We start from the raw sequence: 10,887 nt of genomic DNA on the forward strand, positions 1-10,887 counted from the left end.
ATGATATGACTCCAGTTGTTGACTCACCAATCCCAAATGATTATTTTGAAATAAAAAGCCTCCTATGCTCATTAATATCCTACTTTGACATTTTAAAGAATGTCTTTCAGTGTCAAAAACTAATAGCAATATAAGAAAACACAAAAAGTATGCCTGTTGTATTTTAAGTATTCAGCATTTTTAATATTGTTAGCACTGCCACCTAAGAATATGCTGTGAATTCCTGGCCACAGATTGCAATAGGTGACTATTTCTTTTTCCTTTCAGATGAATCAAAATCTCACTTTCATCAGGTTTTCTCCATTAGTTGTAGACTTTTAAGACATTATGATTTTGGTTTGAATTACCTGCAAAAACTCAAGGTATTTTTTTTAACCCTCATTCATTTCCATGCATATATTCAATGTCTTGATGATAATTCAAGCCAAATTGCAAGTTGATTTCTTATTTCTCAACTGTTCCTTGAAATCAATGTGAGTTTTCATATTTACCTTCAATTGGTATCAGGTTATGTATAAGGAAAACTTCAGTTGTATCCAGACAATATTACCAGGTAGATTAACCATTTTAACTTTTTTTTCTTGCATAAATTTAGTTTATATAATTTATGTAGAATGTGTTTATAAAGCTGACTTTTTAACCTTCATTTTCTCTTTCTATTTGTAAGAAGTGCAAAGTATGTCATAACAAATCCCTGGGACTTCTAAAAATCTGGTTAAGGGAAAAAACTGCTGAAAGTACTGGCTTAAAAATGTCGAAGCATTGGTATTCAGCATCTTTATTAGTTCTTCTTTGCAATTCTTAATTCATTTTTATTGAAGTCATGCAAAAAGAATTTATTTTCTTAGAGGTAATCTAATATCTGTGAGCTCCTATAACTATTAACTAATAAGAAAGTACCCAGCTGGCTAATGTAACACTATTATATGTTTATAAACACTATATGTTTATATAATTCAAATTCCACTGTGATTGCCCTAGTTTAAAATAGGTAATTTATTATTCTGTCACCCAATTTGTAACCACCTTTTATGTATAAAACACTTGCATGTAAAGGATGTTTGCACGTTAAGCATGGCAATAGTTCATCCTGCTACAGAATCTACTCTTCAGATTTTATTTTCTGATTAAAAAATTTACTCTTCAGCCACAAGAATTTTAAATACTATTTCTCCCTTTGAAAAAGGCAGAACAGGGAATTGCAGTGGTCTTTCTTTCATCTAGAATGGATCCGTGCTTTTATGTTTCTTGGGTCATGGTTCTCTAAGTGGAAGATTTACTGCTGCTCCATAGATGAAAATTAATTATATTAATCTACTTTAGAGACACTTTAAAAGTGCTTGTGCTATATGTAAATTTTTTTCTCATAATTTGTAGTCTAAAAACAAAACAAACCATCTAAACAATTTTAAATTTCTGCATGTTGTGGTTAAGAGAACATATTTCCTTCAATTAAGAGTCAAAATTTCTCTCATGGTATCTAACTGATACAAGGATTGGTTTTCTTTATAATAATTTAAAAATATCAGTTTTACAGTTGAAACACTTATGTAGTGTTTTCTTTTTATTTCTGTATAGTATTAGTGAGTATCATCACCAACTGTATAATTCTTTTGAGCCTCTGCATAATAATTTACAAGCCTCTGTGTATTCTTGGCCTGTGTTCAAATCAATAGTTGCATCTTTGAATCAATTTGATGCCTACAGCCACCTTTTCTCCATTCCAAAAGCTCTTAACAGAACACCAAATAGGTATAAAGCCTTTAATCTAAAAAATTATTAAGGTTAAAAAAAAAAAAACCAGACTATACCAGAAACCATTTAAATTACAGAATGGAAAAAATTGTCCATCAGTGCATTTGTTTACATAGGCATGCAACAGTTAAAATATGTATTTCTGAGTATTGCAGACTTTTCCAAACATAATTCACTTGTTGACCTGCTCACTGGATAGTCAAGCAGTAGAAAATTTCAGTTAAATTTAGTAATTGCTGCACATTGCATCTGTTACCAGTAGAACAAAGTCATCAAGATTTTGCTTTTATGTCACAGCTGAAAAACTGCTGTTGAGCACATTAACAGTAAACAACTATATCTGAAGGAGGCAGCAAAATTCCTGGCATGCTCCTTCTATTTGTATTGCCTCTTCATTCATCTTATTGCCTTTCCACTGCTCTACTTCATGCACTTTATGCATTGAGTGCTACTTAATATTGAGAATATGAACTCAACAAAATTTGTGAGAGTGAGAATACAGAAGTGTACTGAACAGATAAGACATAAGAGTGTATTTGGGCATATAAAAAGCAAATAGTAGTAAATATTGCATTTGCATATTCTATTTGTTAATTATTTTTAACATGTTGTAGAAGAGTGCTACTTTAAGAAGAGTTAGTGTGCTCTGAGACTTGTGACTATGGAGCTGTTTTAAGGAACATTTCTGAAATGTGTGCATAGTCTGACTTTTAAAATAGCCTTAAACCTATGAAATGTTTATGTATGTCCCATGACTTAAAGTCTCTACAGAAATAAAAAGCCTATTTTTTTAGACAACCAGAAGTCTTCTCTGTGGAGATAGATACAACTTATTAGCAGATAAACATTTTCCACAGCTATTTTTGATTTTTTCTTATTCTTAGTATTGACAAACGGTACACATTGTACACCCAGTTTTTTCTATGAACCTTGCATGGATGAGTGATCTCCAGACTCCTCTTAGGTAGGATACTTAGTTGCATAAGAGAGAGAGCTTTATTTACAGTTACATCTCTAAAAGATGAAAAGACTGAATTGTCTCAGGAAGAACCAAGTGGCACTGCTGATACTACAGAGCAGAGTATTTCCCTCTCTCCTTCCTCTTTTCAGCATCCTTGCACTGTCACAAGAGGAATTGGATAAACAGTGGAATCTTCAGTCTTTTTAAATGTTTCTCCAAAAGCAAACTTATTTTTGTTCAGACTAGAAGCATATGTTTGCTTTCTGAAAATATGGAAGCTAAATCGCTTTTCAATGTGAGTACCAGAACTATGATGTCTGTCAAGTGAGCTGTGTTGCATTATCTTGAAAGCTGCTGTCACACATTCATGAAGGTGAAGAGTTGTGTTTCTGACTTCATCAAACAGATTTTTATGTCCATCCGGTGCTGAGTTCAGAAATGTGAGTTGCAGACACATGGGATAGAGGAGTTGGAATACTATACAGCCAAAGTAATTTTGGAAGACCTTTTGAATCTGTGTGTGGAAGGATACAAATTTATCATAAGCCAGGGAAGGATGGTTCAGAAAAAGACAGTAAGTTTCAGATCAGGTCCTCAGCCAAATCTGAGACCTTCAACAGATTGGAATATCTATTATTTTGTTTTCCTTTCTCAAAAGTTTTAGTAGCAAGGACTGAACAGTCATATAAAAGTAAAAATATCTTTGTCTTCAAGGTGAGTTTCAGTAATTTTAATAAACTATCAAATATCCTGTAGAAAACTGTTGCTTTTATGACAGATGAAGCTTTCAGTGAATCTGAGTATTTGTACAATTTATTTTAAGAAATGCAAACTTTTGCCACTTTATCTTAGTAGTTGGAGCAGATTGAAACTGTTTTTAAAAATAATTTGCCAGGAAGTAGTAACATCTATTGAATTTTACAGACTGGTATAATCTTAATCTAAACCATTTAATAGGAAAACATTTGCTTTCCAAAGTATAATGGGCTTGAATTTAATCAAGTACAGCACTTGGTGCAAAACTCTATTGCTCCTTGAGGAACTTTCACACTGGCTTTGTCTCTGCTGTTTTCAAAACTTCAGTGCTTCACTGTTACCAACGAAAGATATGTCAGACTTTCAGGAAGAGCAACTGAATACAGCTGATAATTTCATGTATACAAAAAAGGTTCAAACATGGGATCCTGAAATTTAGCTTTAAACCCACTTTGTAGACATCTAAAGTTAGGACTAGGAACATAATTGATAATGAGATTCATGGTGTGTAACAACAGATGACAGGATCCCATCTGTTCATTTGTATTTCACAGGTCACTGACTGACAGAAATTTACTAAACTCTGTAAATCAGTATTTGATAGACGTCTGATCATAAGAAGGCATAAAATATGATGTGAAAATGCTAAGAAATCGGCATTTGCCACTTATTTATTTAACTTGTTTCAAGTCCTATCCATGTCTGATTTAAAAGATGCTTACTTCTAAATTGAAATACTTTGATATGTTCCTCAAGACTATATCAACACTGAATGCTCAAAGTGCTGAGGAAGTTAAGGATGATCTTTCTAAAAGGCATCCCCGAAAAAAGAGTTGGATATTTGGATGAGGATGAGAAATTTTGAGAGCTGGGTCTGCAGGGGTGTAGATTATCTTTGCAGAGTATCTAAACTTGATCCTAAATTCTGGCACTGAACCCCTGTGCAAGTACATAAACATGTTGTTTTATGAAGAAATTCAGAAATGTTTCTATGCCACCATTAGAAGAGACTACATTGGAAATGCTTCTTCTTTTAATGCAATAAAACTTCTTCATGTGGACTAAGAAATATTTCACCTCTTTATAACAGGATATTGCATGTCCTCATGTATAACCCAGTGCTAAGTGGAGCAGATTCTCAGTTAGATCAAGGGCAGCCTTACCAAAATCATTGGGACCATCTGATCTCCCAGAGAGTTAGCTGTTCTATTTGAAAATCTGTCTGTCTAACCTGAAGATGTTGTTTCTTTTTCTACTTTTGAAATTTTCATTTTATCAGATTATGATTTTTACTTTTGTCTTTTAAAAGATTGAGAACAACTGGGTGAAAAAATCTACCAAAAAAACACCAAAACAGAGAATAGTGTTTGCAATGCTGCTTTGCTAATTGTTATCAACACTTTGACAACATGAGTAATATATTAGAAAATGTTTAGGTAATACCAGAGGGACTATTATAAGAAAATAAGAAAAAAAATGTCTGCTAATTTGCTAGTATTAAAGTATTTTGTAACTTATTTCAAATAATAGGAAAGTTTAATCTACAAATTGCAAAAACCAACTATTGTTTAGATGCATTACATTTCTTAATGTGTTCTAATTTAGTGACAGACTTTCAAGTTGAAGAAGTTAGTTAACTACATCTCCTGCTTTCGTTGTAAAGAAATAGAATGTTCTTGTGTATTCAAGGTACAAAATTGCCCTTTGTATAGCATAGGTTAAGCAGTTTCCTGATTTTGAGGGTTCCATAAATCTTTTTAAGCCAAGGTAGTGGTGAGCCAGTGTCCTGACATGATTGTTTTAAAGCTACTGCATATTGCTAGCTGTAATTCTTTCATTACACTGGGAACTAAAGAAACTTATTTAAAGAAAGCTTACTACCATCTTTTAGCATAGAGAGTACAAATTTGCCATTGAAAAAAGGATTAAAAAGTACAGTGATTTGTCATCATCTTGGGGTTAGCAGTTAATTTAAGTCTTGTAAGAAGAGAAAGGGATTTGGGGACAATACTGCAAGAGATGTAAAAGCATTAAATGGATCATAAAGTGGTGAAAGTTATATATGAGACTTACTGGTCACTATGAAGTAGGATGAGAATAATCTTGTTTTTTCACATGTAGAATCAAGAGTTTTTAATAACAAAATGATTTTTTTTATCTCTCCAAAGATGCATCAGTGAATGAAATTATCTGGAAAAACAGCCTGAGACATCTTACTAACTGGAGGCCTAAGAGCAATCCTTTCCTAAGGGAAGCTATTTATTTCCAGGCTGAGGGATTTCAGACAAAGGAGGAATGTAAGCCCTTGATCCAGTTTTCCTGGCTAGCTACAGCTTTGCTGAGAGGTTACGGGGGGCCCTTGTCAGCATTTTGTCTCGGCTTCTTTGTCTAGCTCAGCCTCTTAACAGAAGGTCTCTATTTTCAGGTTCTGCAGTTCTTATACACTGTTTCAGAAGGCAATTTACCATTTTATTTTACTCTTCTGAATAAGACAGGTAAAAACTTCATCTATACTTGTGATGATTATAGTTTTCAAAGTTTCAATCAATGGCAGCAAGCAAGATACTTTTAGCACCATTTTGAAAATTTTAAAATTTTACTCTTGCATTTCCCATCCTTGAATCTTTACTGACAGTGTGATCTGATCTTTAATGCATCTTCACTAAAAAAGCTAGTTATGCATAAGAAATTTGTCATGTTACTCAGGCAACTAATTGCTTAGATCAGGGCAATAGGCCCACAGGAATTTTGTCTTTGATTTTGTTTTTTCTGATGAATTATGAATTTATATTAAATTAAATGGGGCTCTAGTGCTTCTTTCTGTCTCTACTTTGTTTCTCTTAATGCTCATCAGTTTCACTGGAAGATGTTCTAAGAATCTTCTGCTTTTTTTTCAGGTTTCCTGAGCCACTTTCAAATGAATTAGGGAGTGTCATTTCTCCTTGTGTATCTCCACACCTGATCCTTAGTTTGACAATTTTTACACAGGCTGTGTAACACTTTTGAATAAAAGCATAGACTTATTTTAGGTTAGAGATATCAGGACAGGTTCTCTAAAAGAGGAAATAGGGCCTGCAGACATGTTGCTTGTTTTTTTCTCCTAGCAGGCTTTTTTTTTTTTTTTTTTTTGATGCAGACCTAAGATGTGATTGATGTTGAACTGCTGAAATGCCTTAAATCAGTTGCCTCATTTAAATGCTATACCCTGGAAATACAACATCCAAAAGACAGAGCTTTTTTGACCTGAAAGCTAAAGCATAATATTTTATTTTGGCCCAATAAAAGGCATTGCATTATCTACCTTGTCAGTAGAAACTGACATTCATAGTGCTTGGCCCTTATCCTAGGATGCATAAAATGCTCTTGGTAAATTACTTATGAAAAGGCTGGCTAGACAACAGGCACAGTGACAGCAGAATATCTCTCTTCCCTGGCTCATTCGAACAGGAGATGGTGTGTTTTGCTTTTCCAGTGCGGGGTGTTTCAGGATGATTACTGTAATTGAATCTGGTAGCAGACACATTTGTGGCTCTGCAGATGTTGTAAAATAGTGTTTAATGCTTTCTGTCATGAGTCTCTTCCAGCACCCCCCACCTCTTCCCATCGGGAGGAATGGATTACCCAGCTGAGGTAATAGCATTTATGTTTGTGAAGGAGTTAGCTCTCCAAGTCCACATCAGATCAGCTTTTTTATGTGATCATTGGCTTCCCACAGAATGTCAAGACAAAGCTGGCATTCAGCACTGTCTAGACTGTGTTCTCAAAGCCATTCCTTGACACCCTGTGTTTCAAGGTGGAAACCTTGTCCCGGAAGTTGGCTCAGATACAACAGAGGTTTCTACAAGAGAGTAGGGGAGGAAGATTGGCTCTGTCCCAGTGCAGTGCAGGAATATTTTGAACTAGTCATGAGCAGGGCTTAAAGTTCAGCACCACTCACTAAAGAAAATCCAAATCCAAGCACCACTAAAATAAAATATTCTGTAGCCATTCCTCTGGAAAGTGAGCGAAAGATTGGGTGCTGTTTATGCAACTAATGGTCTATAAATTCAGGGAATGTGAAAAATGCTTGGATGCTACAATGAACTGTGTTTTTACAGGTCCATGGAAAAGATGTCATTTCAGTATAGGCTATGCAGATTTGAACTGATACATGGAACTACTCTATCCTCATCCCTGAAGATTTACATCCTAACCTGCAAAATCTGAAGGCAGAGAATTATATGAAAGATAATTTATTTATTAGCTGCTGAGAAATGCTGCATTTCAAAAGGCTACAAAGAATAGAGTCATTTAAGTTGGAAAAGACCTTTAAGATCATTCAGTCCCACTGTTATCATAGCATCCCAAAGTATATCTCTAAATGATATCCCTGGGTGCCATCTACACATTTTTTAAATACATTAAGGAATGGTGACTCCACCACTTCCTTGTGCAGCTTGATAAATAATTTTTTCATATTATCCAATATAAACCTGGATGATAGTGTGTTCCCCATTGGAGCACTGTTTGGGCAGCTGGATCAATCATAGTGGGTGCAGAGCTTGGGGAGGCAGTGGCTTTCTCCTCCGTGGGTAACAGTGATCCTTAGTTGAGCTGTCTGGGCTTCAGTGCCCTTCCTGTGCCCCTTTCTGCTCAAGGTGTCAATCCATTCCCCTGCAGACACACCACACCCTGGCTCTGGGCACTCCCCAAAGATTTCTTTTATAGGGTTGGGGTGCTTGGTTGATATGGCTTCTGACCTCACCCTGGTCTCATTTGCCACTGTGGCACAAGCTGGGAGCTCCTGGCAGGTGTGTCTGCTCCCCTGGCATTCCCCTAACACACCCATGTGCACCACACTAGAGCTTCCCTCTGCAGCAATCGAGTGGGAATCTCACAGGGAATAAAAGCCTACCTTTTTAAATCTCTCAAGTTTTTAAGTATAGGTACAGATGATGTACTTGCTTTTCAGAAGGTATTAGTATTATAGGTGAAATATTGTTGACCTCTCTTGTGGATTTTTGTTTTGAATTTATTTGGGTTTTTACTGAAGGTGTTTTTGTTTCTTTTCCCCCCTCTACACATTTTAAATAAAAAAGTGAAAATTATGGAGAACTTTAAAACTCTTGCACTCACAGAAACTAGCAGAACATGCATATTGTGGACTTTCTTGGGTTGGAAGTGCAAAAACTCTTTTAGTATGCAGATGTTCATCTAAATGACAGGAGACAGCCTTTAAAATAAGGTAGGTGCTGTATAAATGATTCCTATGTCCTGAAGTTCAAGAGTTTTGAATTTTAGTAAGAACTTTTTATTAGGGATCTTAGGAATGAAAGAAATGGGAATTAATTAAAATACTACTCAGAAAACATGGCAGAGTGAGTTCATATAATAATGATGGGAAATAGTCTGATTGGGTCCTGCAGAAACCTTGATGTGCCTTCAAAGAATCTTGGATCTAATTCAGTTTTGTAGGTTGGAAAGTCATGAACACTAAAAGGGGAACCTGTAATCTATGTGAGATACCATTTGAATACAAAAGAAAGGTTGTGACTTTGCTTTTATCTTCTCTTTCAGACTTTTCTTAATAACTGTGCAAGAATGCAGAATGAATCAGAACGGTAATTTACATTTCATTTGAATGCAGGTCATATGTTGTGTGCCAAAGCCTTGGACTTACCTCTTACAATGGAATATAACTCTGGAACAACTGTACAGAAAGACCAAGCCTGTAACAAGTAAATATTAGAAAATCCTCATCTGCTCATGTCTAATTTCTCTAATCCAACTAGCTAATTATCTGTTTTTCACCACTTACAAATGTGGGGGAGAGTCTCAACTCTTTTTTATTTGGAGAAGCAAAATATTAGCTGTTACTCCTCTTTGTTGCAAGAAATGCTCTAGGGAGAATTTCAGTATGTATTTTAACAGAGCAAAATCTTAGGGAGGAATGTTTACTGCAGAAGATTTTGTCAAAAGAAAACCTTGACTACACTGCATAAAATGACTTTCTGGTAAGCTGCTGGAATTTTTTCTTAAACAACAAAAAAATACTTACTGTCACCTGACATGTCAGGTGGGAAGGTTTGTCAACTCATAAGTGGTAGATGAAATTATGACAAAAATATGTATACAGTGGGGCATTTTGCTTCATTGTGAAGGCTGAAAGGAAGAAGATTATATTTTTGTCCTGTACAACAACCAAACAAGATGTTTGGCATAGCAGGAATCCTCTGACTAATTCCAACCAGTGATCATTCATGTAAAAGTCTTCTTTTCATAGAAGAAAGACCATTTTGAAAAAAGAAAAACAAAAATAAAAAGAACAAACCGAGGACCATAGGCCAACCTTTCTGACACATGAGTAGAAATAAGAAAAAAAAAGTGCAAAATGGGTACTTTTCTTAAAGAGAATTCTCTTCTTGTTAGGGCTAAAAAAAGGATTTCAGTTTGGACAATGATTTTCATTTTATGCTATTACATTTAACAATTGCATGTTGAAGTTTTCCTCTTTTAAGTCCAGTTATTTATAAATAAATTCGAAAAGAACTAACAAAAAATGAGGTTACTTCTGCAAAATGCATCTGGAGATGAGAATGTGTCATGTAGGTTATCAGTCCACTTTGAACTATTGGCTCCCTCCTGTGCTAGAACAGACTCTGTGGGTGCAAAAGCAGGGATCTATCAATTAAATGGCTACAATGGAGCACACTAAAAAATTGGTTCAATAAGAAAAAAGAACAATTTAACTCTAGAGAAACACGGGGGAGAAAAGTAAAACTCAACAATAATTTTTTTTCCACTTTAGCGAGAGATTTTAAGAAACCCAGACAATTTGATGTTTATTTTAAGATGAAGCAAATTAAAAGGTAAATAGATTACAATACAGAAGTACCTAGCAATTGAGATTTCTGAAACTAAGTATCTTATTAAAGTAGCAGAAAAATGTAAACTACAAAAGAAAGGCAGAATTCAAGCAGATGTGTTTCCATAATGTCCTGGGTTGTAAGATAAGCTTGTATTCTATTTGCCATCTGTTGAAGGCAAACCTGTTGGGCAGGTTTTGTTATCTCTCCCAAAGACAATGTTTTGCCCCGTAGAGGCAATGGTTTGTTTATACACTATTGACTGACTCACTGCTGGGCTGGTAAATGTAACACCGTGAGGGGGTCCCACCCAGAGGGGGAAGCCAAGCACTCTATTATTGTATAAAGGGGTAGCTTTTTGGGGAGAGAGGCAGCTGGCTCTCGCTCTTCGCGGGATTCCCGGAGAAGCAGCTCTCTTCGGCGGCACTCGCAGCGAAGCAGCCGGCGCGCGCTGAGGCGACGGCGGCGGAGCTCGGAGGCAACCCCGGCACAGAGGAAGACCGGCCCCACTGCCACCAGATCTTCAGAGGAAAACTATGCCCTTCTAAAGATCACCACTGCAGCTGCAAT

Source organism: Lonchura striata, chromosome 3 (genome assembly GCF_050655825.1).
Source record: "Lonchura striata isolate lonStrDom1 chromosome 3, ASM5065582v1, whole genome shotgun sequence".
Classification (NCBI taxonomy): domain Eukaryota; kingdom Metazoa; phylum Chordata; class Aves; order Passeriformes; family Estrildidae; genus Lonchura; species Lonchura striata.